We start from the raw sequence: 20,446 nt of genomic DNA, 5'->3' as shown, positions 1-20,446 counted from the left end.
GGCTACAGGCCCCAGCTACACAGTCAGTTCAGCACTGAGGGAGTGTTGATGGCTGCAGGCCCCAGCTACAGAGTCAGTTCAGCACTGAGGGAGTGTCGATCGCTGCAGGTCCCAGCTACGAAGTCAGTTCAGCACTGAGGGAGTGTTGATACCTGCAGGCGCCATCTACAGAGTCAGGTCAGCCCTGAGGGAGTGTCGATGGCTGCAGGCCCCAGCTACAGAGTCAGTTCAGCACTGAGGGAGTGTCGATGACTGCAGGCCCCAGCTACAGAGTCAGTTCAGCACTGAGGGAGTGTCAATGGCTGCAGGCCCCAGCTACAGAGTCAGTTCAGCACTGAGGGAATATCGATGACTGTAGGCCACAGCTACAGAGTCAGTTCAGCACTCAGGGAGTGTCGATGGCTTCAGGCCCCAGCTACAGAGTCAGTTCAGCACTGAGGGAGTGTCGATCGCTGCAGGGCCCATCTACAGAGTCAGTTTAGCGCTGAGGGTGTGTCGTTGACTACAGGCCCCAGCTACAGAGTCAGTTCAGCACTGAGGGAGTGTCGATGGGTTCAGGCCCCAGCTACAGAGTCAGTTCAGCACTGAGGGAGTATCGATGGCTGCAGGCCCCAGCTACAGAGTCAGTTCAGCACTGAGGGAGTGTCGATAACTGCAGGCCACAGCTACAGAGTCAGTTCAGCACTAAGGTGATGGCTGATGCCTGCAGGCCACAGTTACAGAGTCAGTTCAGCACTAAAGTGAGTACTGATGGCTACAGGCCCCAGCTACAGAGTCAGTTCAGCACTGACAGAGTGTCGATGGCTGCAGGCCCCAGCTGCAGAGTCAGTTCAGCACTGAGGGAGTGTCGATGGCTGCCGGCCCCAGCTACAGAGTCAGTTCAGCACTGAGAGACTGTCCATGGCTACAGGCCCAAGCTACAGAGTCAGTTCAGCAATGAGGGAGTGTCAATGGCTACAGGCCCCAGCTACAGAGTCAGTTCAGAACTGAGGGAGTGTCGATGGCTTCAGGCCCCAGCTGCAGAGTCAGTTCAGCACTGAGGGAGTATCGATGGCTGCAGGCCCCAGCAACAGAGTCAGTTCAGCACTAAGGGAGTGTCGATGACTGCAGGCCACAGCTGCAGAGTCAGTTCAGCACTAAGGTGATGGCTGATGCCTCCAGGCCACAGCTACAGAGTCCGTTCAGCACTGGGGGAGTGTCAATGGCTTCAGGCCCGAGCTACAGAGTCAGTTCAGCACTGAGGGAATGTCGATGACTGTCGGCCATAGCTACAGAGACAGTTCAGCACTGAGGGAGTGTCGATGGCTTCAGGCCCCAGCTACAGAGTCAGTTCAGCACTGAGGGAGTGTCGATCGCTGCAGAGCCCAACTACAGAGTCAGTTCAGCGCTGAGGGTGTGTCGATGACTACAGGCCCCAGCTACAGAGTCAGTTCACCACTAAGATGAGTGCTGATGGCTGCAGGCCCCAGCTACAGAATCATTTCAGCACTGAGGGAGTGTCGATGACTGCAGGCCCCAGCTACAGAGTCAGTTCAGCACTGAGGGAGTGTTGATGGCTGCAGGCCCCAGCTACAGAGTCAGTTCAGCACTAAGGTGATGGCTGATGCCTGCAGGCCACAGCTGCAGAGTCAGTTCAGCACTAAAGTGAGTACTGATGGCTGCAGGTCCCAAGGTACAGGGTCAGTTCAGCACTGACAGAGTGTCAATGGCTACAGGCCCCAGCGACAGAGTCAGTTCAGCACTGAGGGAGTGTTGATGGCTGCAGGGCCCAGCTACAGAGTCAGTTCAGCACTGAGGGAGTGTCGATGCCTGCAGGCCCCAGCTACAGAGTCAGTTCAGCACTGAGGGAGAGTCGATGGCTGCAGGCCACAGCTACAGAGTCAGTTCAACACTGAGGGAGTGTCGATGGCTGCAGGCCCTAGCTACAGAGTCAGTTCAGCACTAAGGGAATGTCGATGACTACAGGCCCCAGCTACAGAGTCAGTTCAGCACTGAGGGTGTGTCAATGGCTTCAGGCCCCAGCAACAGAGTCAGTTCAGCACTGAGGGAGTGACGATGACTGCAGGCCCCAGCTACAGAGTCAGTTCAGCACTCAGGGAGTGTCGATGACTATAGATCCCAGCTGCAGAGTCAGTTCAGCACTGAGGGAGTATTGATGGCTGCAGGCCCCAGCAACAGAGTCAGTTCAGCACTGAGGGAGTATCGATGGCTGCAGGCCCCAGCTACAGAGTCAGTTCAGCACTAAGGTGATGGCTGATGCCTGCAGGCCACAGCTACAGAGTCCGTTCAGCACAAAGGGAATGTTGATGACTGTAGGCCCCAGCTACAGAGTCAGTTCAGCACTGAGGGAGTATCGATGGCTGCAGGCCACAGCTACAGAGTCAGTTCAGCACTGAGGGAGTGTCGATGGCTGCAGGCCCCAGCTACAGAGTCAGTTCAGCACTGACGGAGTGTCTATAACCTCAGGCCCCAGCTACAGAGTCAGTTCAGCACTGAGGGAGTGTTGATGGCTGCAGGCCCCAGCCACAGAGTCAGTTCAGCACTGAGGGAGTGTCGATGGCTACAGGCCCCAACTACAGAGTCAGTTCAGCACTGAGGGAGAGTCGATGGCTGCAGGCCACAGCTACAGAGTCTGTTCAGCACTAAGGGAATGTCGATGACTGTAGGCCCCAGCTACAGAGTCAGTTCAGCACTGAGGGAGTATCGATGGCTGCAGGCCACAGCTACAGAGTCAGTTCAGCACTGAGGGAGTGTCGATGGCTGCAGGCCCCAGCTACAGAGTCAGTTCAGCACTAAGGGAATGTCGATGACTACAGGCCCCAGCTACAGAGTCAGTTCAGCACTCAGGGAGTGTTGATGGCTGCAGGGCCCAGCTACAGAGGCAGTTCAGCACTGAGGGAGTGTCGATGGCTGCAGGCCCCAGCTACAGAGTCAGTTCAGCACTAAGGTGATGGCTGATGCCTGCAGGCCACAGCTGCAGAGTCAGTTCAGCACTAAGGTGATGGCTGATGCCTGCAGGCCACAGTTACAGAGTCAGTTCAGCGCTAAAGTGAGTACTGATGGCTACAGGCCCCAGCTGCAGAGTCAGGTCAGCACTGACACAGTGTCGATGGCTGCAGGCCCCAGCTACAGAATCATTTCAGCACTGAGGGAATGTAGATGACTGCAGGCCCCAGCTACAGAGTCAGTTCAGCACTGAGGGAGTGTCAATGGCTGCAGGCCCCAGCTACAGAGACAGTTCAGCACTGAGGGAGTGTTGATACCTGCAGACCCCATCTACAGAGTCAGGTCAGCCCTGAGGGAGTGTCGATGGCCGCAGGCCCCAGCTACAGAGTCAGTTCAGCACTAAGGTGATGGCTGATGCCTGCAGGCCACAGCTACAGAGTCCGTTCAGCACTAAAGTGAGTACTGATGGCTGCAGTCCCCAGGTACAGGGTCAGTTCAGCACTGAGGGAGTATCGATGGCTGCAGGTCTCAGCTACAGAGTACTTCAGCACTGACAGAGTGTCGATGGCTACAGGCCCCAGCTACACAGTCAGTTCAGCACTGAGGGAGTGTTGATGGCTGCAGGCCCCAGCTACAGAGTCAGTTCAGCACTGAGGGAGTGTTGATGGCTGCAGGCCCCAGCTACAGAGTCAGTTCAGCACTGAGGGAGTGTCGATCGCTGCAGGTCCCATCTACAGAGTCAGGTCAGCACTGAGGGAGTGTCGATGGCTGCAGGCCCCAGCTACAGAGTCAGTTCAGCACTAAGGGAATGTCGATGACTCCAGGCCCCAGCTACAGAGTCAGTTCAGCACTCAGGGAGTGTCGATGACTATAGGCCCCAGCGACAGAGTCAGTTCAGCACTCAGGGAGTGTTGATGGCTGCAGGGCCCAGCTACAGAGGCAGTTCAGCACTGAGGGAGTGTCGATGGCTGCAGGCCCCAGCTACAGAGTCAGTTCAGCACTAAGGTGATGGCTGATGCCTGCAGGCCACAGCTGCAGAGTCAGTTCAGCACTAAAGTGAGTACTGATGGCTGCAGGTCCCAAGGTACAGGGTCAGTTCAGCACTGACAGAGTGTCAATGGCTACAGGCCCCAGCGACAGAGTCAGTTCAGCACTGAGGGAGTGTTGATGGCTGCAGGGCCCAGCTACAGAGTCAGTTCAGCACTGAGGGAGTGTCGATGCCTGCAGGCCCCAGCTACAGAGTCAGTTCAGCACTAAGGTGATGGCTGATGCCTGCAGGCCACAGTTACAGAGTCAGTTCAGCACTAAAGTGAGTACTGATGAATACAGGCCCCAGCTACAGAGTCAGTTCAGCACTGACAGAGTGTCGATGGCTGCAGGCCCCAGCTGCAGAGTCAGTTCAGCACTGAGGGAGTGTCGATGGCTGCCGGCCCCAGCTACAGAGTCAGTTCAGCACTGAAGGTGTGTCGATGACTACAGGCCCCAGCTACAGAGACAGTTCAGCACTGAGGGAGTGTTGATACCTGCAGGCCCCATCTGCAGAGTCAGGTCAGCCCTGAGGGAGTGTCGATGGCTGCAGGCCCCAGCTACAGAATCAGTTCAGAACTGAGGGAGTGTCGATGGCTTCAGGCCCCAGCTACAGAGTCAGTTCAGCACTAAGGTGATGGCTGATGCCTGCAGGCCACAGCTACAGAGTCCGTTCAGCACTAAAGTGAGTACTGATGGCTGCAGTCCCCAGGTACAGGGTCAGTTCAGCACTGAGGGAGTATCGATGGCTGCAGGTCTCAGCTACAGAGTACTTCAGCACTGACAGAGTGTCGATGGCTACAGGCCCCAGCTACACAGTCAGTTCAGCACTGAGGGAGTGTTGATGGCAGCAGGCCCCAGCTACAGAGTCAGTTCAGCACTGAGGGAGTGTCGATCGCTGCAGGTCCCATCTACAGAGTCAGTTCAGCACTGAGGGAGTGTCGATGGCTGCAGGCCCCAGCTACAGAGTCAGTTCAGCACTAAGGGAATGTCGATGACTCCAGGCCCCAGCTACAGAGTCAGTTCAGCACTCAGGGAGTGTCGATGACTATAGGCCCCAGCGACAGAGTCAGTTCAGCACTCTGGGAGTGTTGATGGCTGCAGGGCCCAGCTACAGAGGCAGTTCAGCACTGAGGGAGTGTCGATGGCTGCAGGCCCCAGCTACAGAGTCAGTTCAGCACTAAGGTGATGGCTGATGCCTGCAGGCCACAGCTGCAGAGTCAGTTCAGCACTAAAGTGAGTACTGATGGCTGCAGGTCCCAAGGTACAGGGTCAGTTCAGCACTGACAGAGTGTCAATGGCTACAGGCCCCAGCGACAGAGTCAGTTCAGCACTGAGGGAGTGTTGATGGCTGCAGGGCCCAGCTACAGAGTCAGTTCAGCACTGAGGGAGTGTCGATGCCTGCAGACCCCAGCTACAGAGTCAGTTCAGCACTGAGGGAGAGTCGATGGCTGCAGGCCACAGCTGCAGAGTCAGTTCAACACTGAGGGAGTGTCGATGGCTGCAGGCCCCAGCTACAGAGTCAGTTCAGCACTAAGGGAATGTCGATGACTACAGGCCCCAGCTACAGAGTCAGTTCAGCACTGAGGGTGTGTCAATGGCTTCAGGCCCCAGCAACAGAGTCAGTTCAGCACTGAGGGAGTGACGATGACTGCAGGCCCCAGCTACAGAGTCAGTTCAGCACTGAGGGAGTGTCGATGACTATAGATCCCAGCTGCAGAGTCAGTTCAGCACTGAGGGAGTATTGATGGCTACAGGCCCCAGCAACAGAGTCAGTTCAGCACTGAGGGAGTATCGATGGCTGCAGGCCCCAGCTACAGAGTCAGTTCAGCACTAAGGTGATGGCTGATGCCTGCAGGCCACAGCTGCAGAGTCTGTTCAGCACTGAGGGAATGTCGATGACTGTAGGCCCCAGCTACAGAGTCAGTTCAGCACTGAGGGAGAGTCGAGGGCTGCAGGCCACAGCTACAGAGTCAGTTCAACACTGAGGGAGTGTCGATGGCTGCAGGCCCTAGCCACAGAGTCAGTTCAGCACTAAGGGAATGTCGATGACTACAGGCCCCAGCTACAGAGTCAGTTCAGCACTGAGGGTGTGTCAATGGCTTCAGGCCCAAGCAACAGAGTCAGTTCAGCACTGAGGGAGTGACGATGACTGCAGGCCCCAGCGACAGAGTCAGTTCAGCACTCAGGGAGTGTCGATGACTATAGATCCCAGCTGCAGAGTCAGTTCAGCACTGAGGGAGTATTGATGGCTGCAGGCCCCAGCAACAGAGTCAGTTCAGCACTGAGGGAGTATCGAAGGCTGCAGGCCCCAGCTACAGAGTCAGTTCAGCACTAAGGTGATGGCTGATGCCTGCAGGCCACAGCTACAGAGTCCGTTCAGCACAAAGGGAATGTTGATGACTGTAGGCCCCAGCTACAGAGTCAGTTCAGCACTGAGGGAGTATCGATGGCTGCAGGCCACAGCTACAGAGTCAGTTCAGCACTGAGGGAGTGTCGATGGCTGCAGGCCCCAGCTACAGAGTCAGTTCAGCACTGAGGGAGTGTCGATGGCTGCAGGCCCCAGCTACAGAGTCAGTTCAGCACTGAGGGAGAGTCGATGGCTGCAGGCCACAGCTACAGAGTCTGTTCAGCACTAAGGGAATGTTGATGACTGTAGGCCCCAGCTACAGAGTCAGTTCAGCACTGAGGGAGTGTCGATGGCTGCAGGCCCCAGCTACAGAGTCAGTTCAGCACTGACGGAGTGTCTATAACCTCAGGCCCCAGCTACAGAGTCAGTTCAGCACTGACAGAGTGTCGATGGCTACAGGCCCCAGCTACACAGTCAGTTCAGCACTGAGGGAGTGTTGATGGCTGCAGGCCCCAGCGACAGAGTCAGTTCAGCACTGAGGGAGTGTCGATCGCTGCAGGTCCCATCTACAGAGTCAGGTCAGCACTGAGGGAGTGTCGATGGCTGCAGGCCCCAGCTACAGAGTCAGTTCAGCACTAAGGGAATGTCGATGACTCCAGGCCCCAGCTACAGAGTCAGTTCAGCACTCAGGGAGTGTTGATGGCTGCAGGCCCCAGCTACAGAGTCAGTTCAGCACTAAGGTGATGGCTGATGCCTGCAGGCCACAGCTGCAGAGTCAGTTCAGCACTAAAGTGAGTACTGATGGCTGCAGGTCCCAAGGTACAGAGTCAGTTCAGCACTGACAGAGTGTCAATGGCGACAGGCCCCAGCGACAGAGTCAGTTCAGCACTGAGGGAGTGTTGATGGCTGCAGGGCCAGCTACAGAGTCAGTTCAGCACTGAGGGAGTGTCGATGCCTGCAGGCCCCAGCTACAGAGTCAGTTCAGCACTGAGGGAGAGTCGATGGCTGCAGGCCACAGCTACAGAGTCAGTTCAGCACTAAGGTGATGGCTGATGCCTGCAGGCCACAGCTGCAGAGTCAGTTCAGCACTAAGGTGATGGCTGATGCCTGCAGGCCACAGTTACAGAGTCAGTTCAGCGCTAAAGTGAGTACTGATGGCTACAGGCCCCAGCTGCAGAGTCAGGTCAGCACTGACACAGTGTCGATGGCTGCAGGCCCCAGCTACAGAATCATTTCAGCACTGAGGGAGTGTCGATGACTGCAGGCCCCAGCTACAGAGTCAGTTCAGCACTGAGGGAGTGTCAATGGCTGCAGGCCCCAGCTACAGAGACAGTTCAGCACTGAGGGAGTGTTGATACCTGCAGACCCCATCTACAGAGTCAGGTCAGCCCTGAGGGAGTGTCGATGGCCGCAGACCCCAGCTACAGAGTCAGTTCAGCACTAAGGTGATGGCTGATGCCTGCAGGCCACAGCTACAGAGTCCGTTCAGCACTAAAGTGAGTACTGATGGCTGCAGTCCCCAGGTACAGGGTCAGTTCAGCACTGAGGGAGTATCGATGGCTGCAGGTCTCAGCTACAGAGTACTTCAGCACTGACAGAGTGTCGATGGCTACAGGCCCCAGCTACACAGTCAGTTCAGCACTGAGGGAGTGTTGATGGCAGCAGGCCCCAGCTACAGAGTCAGTTCAGCACTGAGGGAGTGTTGATGGCTGCAGGCCCCAGCTACAGAGTCAGTTCAGCACTGAGGGAGTGTCGATCGCTGCAGGTCCCATCTACAGAGTCAGGTCAGCACTGAGGGAGTGTCGATGGCTGCAGGCCCCAGCTACAGAGTCAGTTCAGCACTAAGGGAATGTCGATGACTCCAGGCCCCAGCGACAGAGTCAGTTCAGCACTCAGGGAGTGTTGATGGCTGCAGGGCCCAGCTACAGAGGCAGTTCAGCACTGAGGGAGTGTCGATGGCTGCAGGCCCCAGCTACAGAGTCAGTTCAGCACTAAGGTGATGGCTGATGCCTGCAGGCCACAGCTGCAGAGTCAGTTCAGCACTAAAGTGAGTACTGATGGCTGCAGGTCCCAAGGTACAGGGACAGTTCAGCACTGACAGAGTGTCAATGGCTACAGGCCCCAGCGACAGAGTCAGTTCAGCACTGAGGGAGTGTTGATGGCTGCAGGGCCCAGCTACAGAGTCAGTTCAGCACTGAGGGAGTGTCGATGCCTGCAGGCCCCAGCTACAGAGTCAGTTCAGCACTAAGGTGATGGCTGATGCCTGCAGGCCACAGTTACAGAGTCAGTTCAGCACTGAGGGAGTGTCCATGGCTGCAGGCCCCAGCTACAGAGTCAGTTCAGCACTGAAGGTGTGTCGATGACTGCAGGCCCCAGCTACAGAGTCAGTTCAGCACTGAGGGAGTGTCAATGGCTGCAGGCCCCAGCTACAGAGACAGTTCAGCACTGAGGGAGTGTTGATACCTGCAGGCCCCATCTGCAGAGTCAGGTCAGCCCTGAGGGAGTGTCGATGGCTGCAGGCCCCAGCTACAGAGTCAGTTCAGCACTAACGGAATGTCGATGACTACAGGCCCCAGCTACAGAGTCAGTTCAGCACTGAGGGAGTGTCGATGGCTTCAGGCCCCAGCTACAGAGTCAGTTCAGCACTAAGGTGATGGCTGATGCCTGCAGGCCACAGCTACAGAGTCCGTTCAGCACTAAAGTGAGTACTGATGGCTGCAGTCCCCAGGTACAGGGTCAGTTCAGCACTGAGGGAGTATCGATGGCTGCAGGTCTCAGCTACAGAGTACTTCAGCACTGACAGAGTGTCGATGGCTACAGGCCCCAGCTACACAGTCAGTTCAGCACTGAGGGAGTGTTGATGGCAGCAGGCCCCAGCTACAGAGTCAGTTCAGCACTGAGGGAGTGTCGATCGCTGCAGGTCCCATCTACAGAGTCAGGTCAGCACTGAGGGAGTGTCGATGGCTGCAGGCCCCAGCTACAGAGTCAGTTCAGCACTAAGGGAATGTCGATGACTCCAGGCCCCAGCTACAGAGTCAGTTCAGCACTCAGGGAGTGTTGATGGCTGCAGGGCCCAGCTACAGAGGCAGTTCAGCACTGAGCGAGTGTCGATGGCTGCAGGCCCCAGCTACAGAGTCAGTTCAGCACTAAGGTGATGGCTGATGCCTGCAGGCCACAGCTGCAGAGTCAGTTCAGCACTAAAGTGAGTACTGATGGCTGCAGGTCCCAAGGTACAGAGTCAGTTCAGCACTGACAGAGTGTCAATGGCGACAGGCCCCAGCGACAGAGTCAGTTCAGCACTGAGGGAGTGTTGATGGCTGCAGGGCCAGCTACAGAGTCAGTTCAGCACTGAGGGAGTGTCGATGCCTGCAGGCCCCAGCTACAGAGTCAGTTCAGCACTGAGGGAGAGTCGATGGCTGCAGGCCACAGCTACAGAGTCAGTTCAGCACTGAGGGAGTGTCGATGGCTGCAGGCCCCAGCTACAGAGTCAGTTCAGCACTGAGGGAATGTCGATGACTACAGGCCCCAGCTACAGAGTCAGTTCAGCACTGAGGGAGTGTCGATGGCTTCAGGCCCCAGCTACAGAGTCAGTTCAGCACTCAGGGAGTGTCGATGACTATAGATCCCAGCTGCAGAGTCAGTTCAGCACTGAGGGAGTATTGATGGCTGCAGGCCCCAGCAACAGAGTCAGTTCAGCACTGAGGGAGTATCGATGGCTGCAGGCCCCAGCTACAGAGTCAGTTCAGCACTAAGGTGGTGGCTGATGCCTGCAGGCCACAGCTACAGAGTCCGTTCAGCACTAAAGTTAGTACTGATGGCTGCAGGTCCCCAGGTACAGGGTCAGTTCAGCACTGAGGGAGTATCGATGGCTACAGGCCCCAGCTACACAGTCAGTTCAGCACTGAGGGAGTGTTGATGGCTGCAGGCCCCAGCTACAGAGTCAGTTCAGCACTGAGGGAGTGTCGATCGCTGCAGGTCCCAGCTACGAAGTCAGTTCAGCACTGAGGGAGTGTTGATACCTGCAGGCGCCATCTACAGAGTCAGGTCAGCCCTGAGGGAGTGTCGATGGCTGCAGGCCCCAGCTGCAGAGTCAGTTCAGCACTAAGGGAATGTCGATGACTACAGGCCCCAGCTGCAGGGTCACTTCAGCACTGAGGGAGTGTCAATGGCTTCAGGCCCCAGCTACAGAGTCAGTTCAGCACTGAGGGAGTGTCGATGACTGCAGGCCCCAGCTGCAGAGTCAGTTCAGCACTGAGGGAGTATCAATGGCTGCAGGCCCCAGCTACAGAGTCAGTTCAGCACTGAGGGAATATCGATGACTGTAGGCCACAGCTACAGAGTCAGTTCAGCACTCAGGGAGTGTCGATCGCTGCAGGGCCCATCTACAGAGTCAGTTTAGCGCTGAGGGTGTGTCGTTGACTACAGGCCCCAGCTACAGAGTCAGTTCAGCACTGAGGGAGTGTCGATGGGTTCAGGCCCCAGCTACAGAGTCAGTTCAGCACTGAGGGAGTATCGATGGCTGCAGGCCCCAGCTACAGAGTCAGTTCAGCACTGAGGGTGTGTCGATAACTGCAGGCCACAGCAACAGAGTCAGTTCAGCACTAAGGTGATGGCTGATGCCTGCAGGCCACAGTTACAGAGTCAGTTCAGCACTAAAGTGAGTACTGATGGCTACAGGCCCCAGCTACAGAGTCAGTTCAGCACTGACAGAGTGTCGATGGATGCAGGCCCCAGCTGCAGAGTCAGTTCAGCACTGAGGGAGTGTCGATGGCTGCCGGCCCCAGCTACAGAGTCAGTTCAGCACTGAGAGACTGTCCATGGCTACAGGCCCCAGCTACAGAGTCAGTTCAGCAATGAGGGAGTGTCAATGGCTACAGGCCCCAGCTACAGAGTCAGTTCAGAACTGAGGGAGTGTCGATGGCTTCAGGCCCCAGCTGCAGAGTCAGTTCAGCACTGAGGGAGTATCGATAGCTGCAGGCCCCAGCAACAGAGTCAGTTCAGCACTGAGGGAGTGTCGATGACTGCAGGCCACAGCTGCAGAGTCAGTTCAGCACTAAGGTGATGGCTGATGCCTCCAGGCCACAGCTACAGAGTCCGTTCAGCACTGGGGGAGTGTCAATGGCTTCAGGCCCCAGCTACAGAGTCAGTTCAGCACTGAGGGAATGTCGATGACTGTCGGCCATAGCTACAGAGACAGTTCAGCACTGAGGGAGTGTCGATGACTGCAGGCCCCAGCTACAGAGACAGTTCAGCACTGAGGGTGTGTCGATGACTACAGGCCCCAGCTACAGATTCAGTTCACCACTAAGATGAGTGCTGATAGCTGCAGGCCCCAACTACAGAATCATTTCAGCACTGAGGGAGTGTTGATGACTGCAGGCCCCATCTACAGAGTCAGTTCAGCACTAAGGGAATGTCGATGACTCCAGGCCCCAGCTACAGAGTCAGTTCAGCACTCAGGGAGTGTTGATGGCTGCAGGGCCCAGCTACAGAGGCAGTTCAGCACTGAGGGAGTGTCGATGGCTGCAGGCCCCAGCTACAGAGTCAGTTCAGCACTAAGGTGATGGCTGATGCCTGCAGGCCACAGCTGCAGAGTCAGTTCAGCACTAAAGTGAGTACTGATGGCTGCAGGTCCCAAGGTACAGGGTCAGTTCAGCACTGACAAAGTGTCAATGGCTACAGGCCCCAGCGACAGAGTCAGTTCAGCACTGAGGGAGTGTTGATGGCTGCAGGGCCCAGCTACAGAGTCAGTTCAGCACTGAGGGAGTGTCGATGCCTGCAGGCCCCAGCTACAGAGTCAGTTCAGCACTGAGGGAGAGTCGATGGCTGCAGGCCACAGCTACAGAGTCAGTTCAACACTGAGGGAGTGTCGATGGCTGCAGGCCCTAGCTACAGAGTCAGTTCAGCACTAAGGGAATGTCGATGACTACAGGCCCCAGCTACAGAGTCAGTTCAGCACTGAGGGTGTGTCAATGGCTTCAGGCCCCAGCAACAGAGTCAGTTCAGCACTGAGGGAGTGACGATGACTGCAGGCCCCAGCTACAGAGTCAGTTCAGCACTCAGGGAGTGTCGATGACTATAGATCCCAGCTGCAGAGTCAGTTCAGCACTGAGGGAGTATTGATGGCTGCAGGCCCCAGCAACAGAGTCAGTTCAGCACTGAGGGAGTATCGATGGCTGCAGGCCCCAGCTACAGAGTCAGTTCAGCACTAAGGTGATGGCTGATGCCTGCAGGCCACAGCTACAGAGTCCGTTCAGCACAAAGGGAATGTTGATGACTGTAGGCCCCAGCTACAGAGTCAGTTCAGCACTGAGGGAGTATCGATGGCTGCAGGCCACAGCTACAGAGTCAGTTCAGCACTGAGGGAGTGTCGATCGCTGCAGGGCCCATCTGCAGATTCAGTTCAGCGCTGAGGGTGTGTCGATGACTACAGGCCCCAGCTACAGAGTCAGTTCACCACTAAGATGAGTGCTGATGGCTACAGGCCCCAGCTACAGAATCATTTCAGCACTGAGGGAGTGTCGATGACTGCAGGACCCAGCTACAGAGTCAGTTCAGCACTGAGGGAGTGTCGATGGCTTCAGGCCCCAGCTACAGAGTCAGTTCACCACTAAGATGAGTGCTGATGGCTGCACGCCCCAGCTACAGAATCATTTCAGCACTGAGGGAGTGTCCATGACTGCAGGACCCAGCTACAGAGTCAGTTCAGCACTGAGGGAGTGTCGATGGCTTCAGGCCCCAGCTACAGAGTCAGTTCAGCACTAAGGTGATGGCTGATGCCTGCAGGCCACAGCTACAGAGTCCGTTCAGCACTAAAGTTAGTACTGATGGCTGCAGGTCCCCAGGTACAGGGTCAGTTCAGCACTGAGGGAGTATCGATGGTTACAGGCCCCAGCTACACAGTCAGTTCAGCACTGAGGGAGTGTTGATGGCTGCAGGCCCCAGCTACAGAGTCAGTTCAGCACTGAGGGAGTGTCGATCGCTGCAGGTCCCAGCTACGAAGTCAGTTCAGCACTGAGGGAGTGTTGATACCTGCAGGCGCCATCTACAGAGTCAGGTCAGCCCTGAGGGAGTGTCGATGGCTGCAGGCCCCAGCTGCAGAGTCAGTTCAGCACTAAGGGAATGTCGATGACTACAGGCCCAGGCTGCAGGGTCACTTCAGCACTGAGGGAGTGTCAATGGCTTCAGGCCCCAGCTACAGAGTCAGTTCAGCACTGAGGGAGTGTCGATGACTGCAGGCCCCAGCTACAGAGTCAGTTCAGCACTGAGGGAATATCGATGACTGTAGGCCACAGCTACAGAGTCAGTTCAGCACTCAGGGAGTGTCGATGGCTTCAGGCCCCAGCTACAGAGTCAGTTCAGCACTGAGGGAGTGTCGATCGCTGCAGGGCCCATCTACAGAGTCAGTTCAGCGCTGAGGGTGTGTCGTTGACTACAGGCCCCAGCTACAGAGTCAGTTCAGCACTGAGGGAGTGTCGATGGGTTCAGGCCCCAGCTACAGAGTCAGTTCAGCACTGAGGGAGTATCGATGGCTGCAGGCCCCAGCTACAGAGTCAGTTCAGCACTGAGGGAGTGTCGATAACTGCAGGCCACAGCTACAGAGTCAGTTCAGCACTAAGGTGATGGCTGATGCCTGCAGGCCACAGTTACAGAGTCAGTTCAGCACTAAAGTGAGTACTGATGGCTACAGGCCCCAGCTACAGAGTCAGTTCAGCACTGACAGAGTGTCGATGGCTGCAGGCCCCAGCTGCAGAGTCAGTTCAGCACTGAGGGAGTGTCGATGGCTGCCGGCCCCAGCTACAGAGTCAGTTCAGCACTGAGGGAGTGTCGATGGCTACAGGCCCCAGCTACAGAGTCAGTTCAGCACTGAGGGAGTGTCAATGGCTACAGGCCCCAGCTACAGAGTCAGTTCAGAACTGAGGGAGTGTCGATGGCTTCAGGCCCCAGCTGCAGAGTCAGTTGAGCACTGAGGGAGTATCGATGGCTGCAGGCCCCAGCAACAGAGTCAGTTCAGCACTAAGGGAGTGTCGATGGCTGCAGGCCACAGCTGCAGAGTCAGTTCAGCACTAAGGTGATGGCTGATGCCTCCAGGCCACAGCTACAGAGTCCGTTCAGCACTGGGGGAGTGTCAATGGCTTCAGGCCCCAGCTACAGAGTCAGTTCAGCACTGAGGGAATGTCGATGACTGTCGGCCATAGCTACAGAGACAGTTCAGCACTGAGGGAGTGTCGATGGCTTCAGGCCCCAGCTACAGAGTCAGTTCAGCACTGAGGGAGTGTCGATGACTGCAGGCCCCAGCTACAGAGACAGTTCAGCACTGAGGGAGTGTCGATGGCTTCAGGCCCCAGCTACAGAGTCAGTTCAGCACTGAGGGAGTGTCGATCGCTGCAGAGCCCAACTACAGAGTCAGTTCAGCGCTGAGGGTGTGTCGATGACTACAGGCCCCAGCTACAGAGTCAGTTCACCACTAAGATGAGTGCTGATGGCTGCAGGCCCCAGCTACAGAATCATTTCAGCACTGAGGGAGTGTCGATGACTGCAGGCCCCAGCTACAGAGTCAGTTCAGCACTGAGGGATTGTCGATGGCTGCAGGCCCCAGCTACAGAGTCAGTTCAGCACTAAGGGAATGTCGATGACTACAGGCCCCAGCTACAGAGTCAGTTCAGCACTGAGGGAGTGTCAATGGCTTCAGGCCCCAGCTACAGAGTCAGTTCAGCACTGAGGGAGTGACGATGACTGCAGGCCCCAGCTACAGAGTCAGTTCAGCACTCAGGGAGTGTCGATGACTATAGATCCCAGCTGCAGAGTCAGTTCAGCACTGAGGGAGTATTGATGGCTGCAGGCCCCAGCAACAGAGTCAATTCAGCACTGAGGGAGTGTCGATGGCTGCAGGCCCCAGCTACAGAGTCAGTTCAGCACTAAGGTGATGGCTGATGCCTGCAGGCCACAGCTACAGAGTCCGTTCAGCACAAAGGGAATGTTGATGACTGTAGGCCCCAGCTACAGAGTCAGTTCAGCACTGAGGGAGTGTCGATGGCTGCAGGCCCCAGCTACAGAGTCAGTTCAGCACTGAGGGAGTGTCGATCGCTGCAGGGCCCATCTACAGAGTCAGTTCAGCGCTGAGGGTGTGTCGATGACTACAGGCCCCAGCTACAGAGTCAGTTCACCACTAAGATGAGTGCTGATGGCTGCAGGCCCCAGCTACAGAATCATTTCAGCACTGAGGGAGTGTCGATGACTGCAGGCCCCAGCTACAGAGTCAGTTCAGCACTGAGGGAGTGTCGATGGCTTCAGGCCCCAGCTACAGAGTCAGTTCACCACTAAGATGAGTGCTGATGGCTGCAGGCCCCAGCTACAGAATCATTTCAGCACTGAGGGAGTGTCGATGACTGCAGGCCCCAGCTACAGAGTCAGTTCAGCACTGAGGGAGTGTCGATGGCTGCAGGCCCCAGCTACAGAGTCAGTTCAGCACTAAGGTGATGGCTGATGCCTGCAGGCCACAGCTACAGAGTCCGTTCAGCACTAAAGTGAGTACTGATGGCTGCAGGTCCCCAGGTACAGGGTCAGTTCAGCACTGAGGGAGTGTCGATGGCTGCAGGCCCCAGCTACAGAGTCAGTTCAGCACTGAGGGAGTGTTGATGGCTGCAGGCCCCAGCTACAGAGTCAGTTCAGCACTGAGGGAGTGTCGATCGCTGCAGGTCCCAGCTACAGAGTCAGTTCAGCACTGAGGGAGTGTTGATACCTGCAGGCCCCATCTACAGAGTCAGGTCAGCCCTGAGGGAGTGTCGATGGCTGCAGGCCCCAGCTACAGAGTCAGTTCAGCACTAAGGGAATGTCGATGACTACAGGCCCCAGCTACAGAGTCAGTTCAGCACTGAGGGAGTGTCAATGGCTTCAGGCCCCAGCTACAGAGTCAGTTCAGCACTGAGGGAGTGTCGATGACTGCAGGCCCCAGCTACAGAGTCAGTTCAGCACTGAGGGAATATCGATGACTGTAGGCCACAGCTACAGAGTCAGTTCAGCACTCAGGGAGTGTCGATGGCTTCAGGCCCCAGCTACAGAGTCAGTTCAGCACTGAGGGAGTGTCGATCGCTGCAGGGCCCATCTACAGAGTCAGTTCAGCGCTGAGGGTGTGTCGTTGACTACAGGCCCCAGCTACAGAGTCAGTTCAGCACTGAGGGAGTGTCGATGGGTTCAGGCCCCAGCTACAGAGTCAGTTCAGCACTGAGGGAGTATCGATGGCTGCAGGCCCCAGCTACAGAGTCAGTTCAGCACTGAGGGAGTGTCGATGGCTGCAGGCCACAGCTACAGAGTCAGTTCAGCACTAAGGTGATGGCTGATGCCTGCAGGCCACAGTTACAGAGTCAGTTCAGCACTAAAGTGAGTACTGATGGCTACAGGCCCCAGCTACAGAGTCAGTTCAGCACTGACAGAGTGTCGATGGCTGCAGGCCCCAGCTGCAGAGTCAGTTCAGCACTGAGGGAGTGTCGATGGCTGCAGGCCCCAGCTACAGAGTCAGTTCAGCACTGAGGGAGTGTCGATGGCTGCAGGCCCCAGCTACAGAGTCAGTTCAGCACTGAGGGAGTGTCGATGGCTGCAGGCCCCAGCTACAGAGTCAGTTCAGCACTGAGGGAGTGTCGATGGCTTCAGGCCCCAGCTACAGAGTCAGTTCAGCACTGAGGGAGTATCGATGGCTGCAGGCCCCAGCAACAGAGTCAGTTCAGCACTAAGGGAGTGTCGATGACTGCAGGCCACAGCTACAGAGTCAGTTCAGCACTAAGGTGATGGCTGATGCCTCCAGGCCACAGCTACAGAGTCCGTTCAGCACTGGGGGAGTGTCAATGGCTTCAGGCCCCAGCTACAGAGTCAGTTCAGCACTGAGGGACTGTCGATGACTGCAGGCCCCAGCTACAGAGTCAGTTCAGCACTGAGGGAGTGTCGATGGCTGCAGGCCCCAGCTACAGAGTCAGTTCAGCACTGAGGGAGTGTCGATGACTGCAGGCCCCAGCTACAGAGTCAGTTCAGCACTGAGGGAGTGTCGATGGCTTCAGGCCCCAGCTACAGAGTCAGTTCAGCACTGAGGGAGTGTCGATCGCTGCAGGGCCCAACTACAGAGTCAGTTCAGCGCTGAGGGTGTGTCGATGACTACAGGCCCCAGCTACAGAGTCAGTTCACCACTAAGATGAGTGCTGATGGCTGCAGGCCCCAGCTACAGAATCATTTCAGCACTGAGGGAGTGTCGATGACTGCAGGCCCCAGCTACAGAGTCAGTTCAGCACTGAGGGAGTGTCGATGGCTGCAGGCCCCAGCTACAGAGTCAGTTCAGCACTAAGGGAATGTCGATGACTCCAGGCCCCAGCTACAGAGTCAGTTCAGCACTCAGGGAGTGTTGATGGCTGCAGGACCCAGCTACAGAGTCAGTTCAGCACTGAGGGAGTGTCGATGGCTGCAGGCCCCAGCTACAGAGTCAGTTCAGCACTAAGGTGATGGCTGATGCCTGCAGGCCACAGCTACAGAGTCAGTTCAGCACTAAAGTGAGTACTGATGGCTGCAGGCCCCAGCTACAGAGTCAGTTCAGCACTGAGGGAGTGTCGATGGCTACAGGCCCCAGCTACAGAGTCAGTTCAGCACTGAGGGAGTGTTGATGGCTGCAGGCCCCAGCTACAGAGTCAGTTCAGCACTGAGGGAGTGTCGATGCCTGCAGGCCCCAGCTACAGAGTCAGTTCAGCACTGAGGGAGTGTCGATGGCTGCAGGCCACAGCTACAGAGTCAGTTCAGCACTGAGGGAGTGTCGATGACTGCAGGCCCCAGCTACAGAGTCAGTTCAGCACTGAGGGAGTGTCGATGGCTTCAGGCCCCAGCTACAGAGTCAGTTCAGCACTGAGGGAGTGTCGATCGCTGCAGGGCCCATCTACAGAGTCAGTTCAGCGCTGAGGGTGTGTCGATGACTACAGGCCCCAGCTACAGAGTCAGTTCACCACTAAGATGAGTGCTGATGGCTGCACGCCCCAGCTACAGAATCATTTCAGCACTGAGGGAGTGTTGATGGCTGCAGGCCCCAGCTACAGAGTCAGTTCAGCACTGAGGGAGTGTCGATGGCTTCAGGCCCCAGCTACAGAGTCAGTTCAGCACTAAGGTGATGGCTGATGCCTGCAGGCCACAGCTACAGAGTCCGTTCAGCACTAAAGTGAGTACTGATGGCTGCAGGTCCCCAGGTACAGGGTCAGTTCAGCACTGAGGGAGTATCGATGGCTGCAGGTCCCAGCTACAGAGTCAGTTCAGCACTGAGGGAGTGTTGATGGCTGCAGGCCCCAGCTACAGAGTCAGTTCAGCACTGAGGGAGTGTTGATGGCTGCAGGCCCCAGCTACAGAGTCAGTTCAGCACTGAGGGAGTGTTGATACCTGCAGGCCCCAGCTACAGAGTCAATTCAGCACTGAGGGAGTATCGATGGCTGCAGTCCCCAGCAACAGAGTCAGTTCAGCACTAAGGGAATGTCGATGACTACAGGCCCCAGCTACAGAGTCAGTTCAGCACTGAGGGAGTGTCAATGGCTTCAGGCCCCAGCTACAGAGTCAGTTCAGCACTGAGGGAGTGTCGATGACTGCAGGCCCCAGCTACAGAGTCAGTTCAGCACTGAGGGAGTATCGATGGCTGCAGGCCCCAGCTACAGAGTCAGTTCAGCACTGAGGGAATATCGATGACTGTAGGCCACAGCTACAGAGTCAGTTCAGCACTGAGGGAGTGTCGATCGCTGCAGGCCCCAGCTACAGAGTCAGTTCAGCACTGAGGGAGTGTCGATGACTACAGGCCCCAGCTACAGAGTCAGTTCAGCACTGAGGGAGTGTCGATGGCTGCAGGCCCCAGCTACAGAGTCAGTTCAGCACTGAGGGAGTATCGATGGCTGCAGGCCCCAGCTACAGAGTCAGTTCAGCACTGAGGGAGTGTCGATAACTGCAGGCCACAGCTACAGAGTCAGTTCAGCACTAAGGTGATGGCTGATGCCTGCAGGCCACAGTTACAGAGTCAGTTCAGCACTAAAGTGAGTACTGATGGCTACAGGCCCCAGCTACAGAGTCAGTTCAGCACTGACAGAGTGTCGATGGCTGCAGGCCCCAGCTACAGAGTCAGTTCAGCACTGAGGGAGTGTCGATGGCTGCAGGCCCCAGCTACAGAGTCAGTTCAGCACTGAGGGACTGTCGATGGCTACAGGCCCCAGCTACAGAGTCAGTTCAGCACTGAGGGAGTGTCAATGGCTGCAGGCCCCAGCTACAGAGTCAGTTCAGCACTGAGGGAGTGTCGATACCTGCAGGCCCCAGCTACAGAGTCAGTTCAGCACTGAGGGAGTATCGATGGCTGCAGGCCCCAGCAACAGAGTCAGTTCAGCACTGAGGGAGTGTCGATGACTGCAGGCCACAGCTGCAGAGTCAGTTCAGCACTAAGGTGATGGCTGATGCCTCCAGGCCACAGCTACAGAGTCCGTTCAGCACTGGGGGAGTGTCAATGGCTTCAGGCCCCAGCTACAGAGTCAGTTCAGCACTGAGGGAATGTCGATGACTGTCGGCCATAGCTACAGAGACAGTTCAGCACTGAGGGAGTGTCGATGACTGTAGGCCCCAGCTACAGAGTCAGTTCAGCACTAAGGGAATGTCGATGACTACAGGCCCCAGCTACAGAGTCAGTTCACCACTAAGATGAGTGCTGATGGCTGCAGGCCCCAGCTACAGAATCATTTCAGCACTGAGGGAGTGTCGATGACTGCAGGCCCCAGCTACAGAGTCAGTTCAGCACTAAGGGAATGTCGATGACTCCAGGCCCCAGCTACAGAGTCAGTTCAGCACTCAGGGAGTGTCGATGGCTGCAGGCCCCAGCTACAGAGTCAGTTCAGCACTGAGGGAGTGTCGATGGCTGCAGGCCCCAGCTACAGAGTCAGTTCAGCACTAAGGTGATGGCTGATGCCTGCAGGCCACAGCTGCAGAGTCAGTTCAGCACTAAAGTGAGTACTGATGGCTGCAGGTCCCAAGGTACAGGGTCAGTTCAACACTGACAGACAGTCAATGGCTACAGGCCCCAGCTACAGAGTCAGTTCAGCACTGAGGGAGTGTTGATGGCTGCAGGCCCCAGCT

General features: G+C 56.5%; 1 long non-coding RNA gene across 1 annotated transcript in view; it reads left to right on the top strand.

Annotated features, from left to right (window-relative positions):
- Positions 1–20,446, top strand: part of LOC134347595 (uncharacterized) — a 116,322-nt gene that overhangs the window by 19,067 nt on the left and 76,809 nt on the right. The gene's annotated exons all lie outside the window — the stretch shown is intronic.

This window comes from Mobula hypostoma, chromosome 6, assembly GCF_963921235.1.
Source record: "Mobula hypostoma chromosome 6, sMobHyp1.1, whole genome shotgun sequence".
NCBI classification, from domain to species: Eukaryota; Metazoa; Chordata; class Chondrichthyes; order Myliobatiformes; family Myliobatidae; genus Mobula; species Mobula hypostoma.
This window is presented reverse-complemented; position numbering and strand designations above follow the sequence as displayed.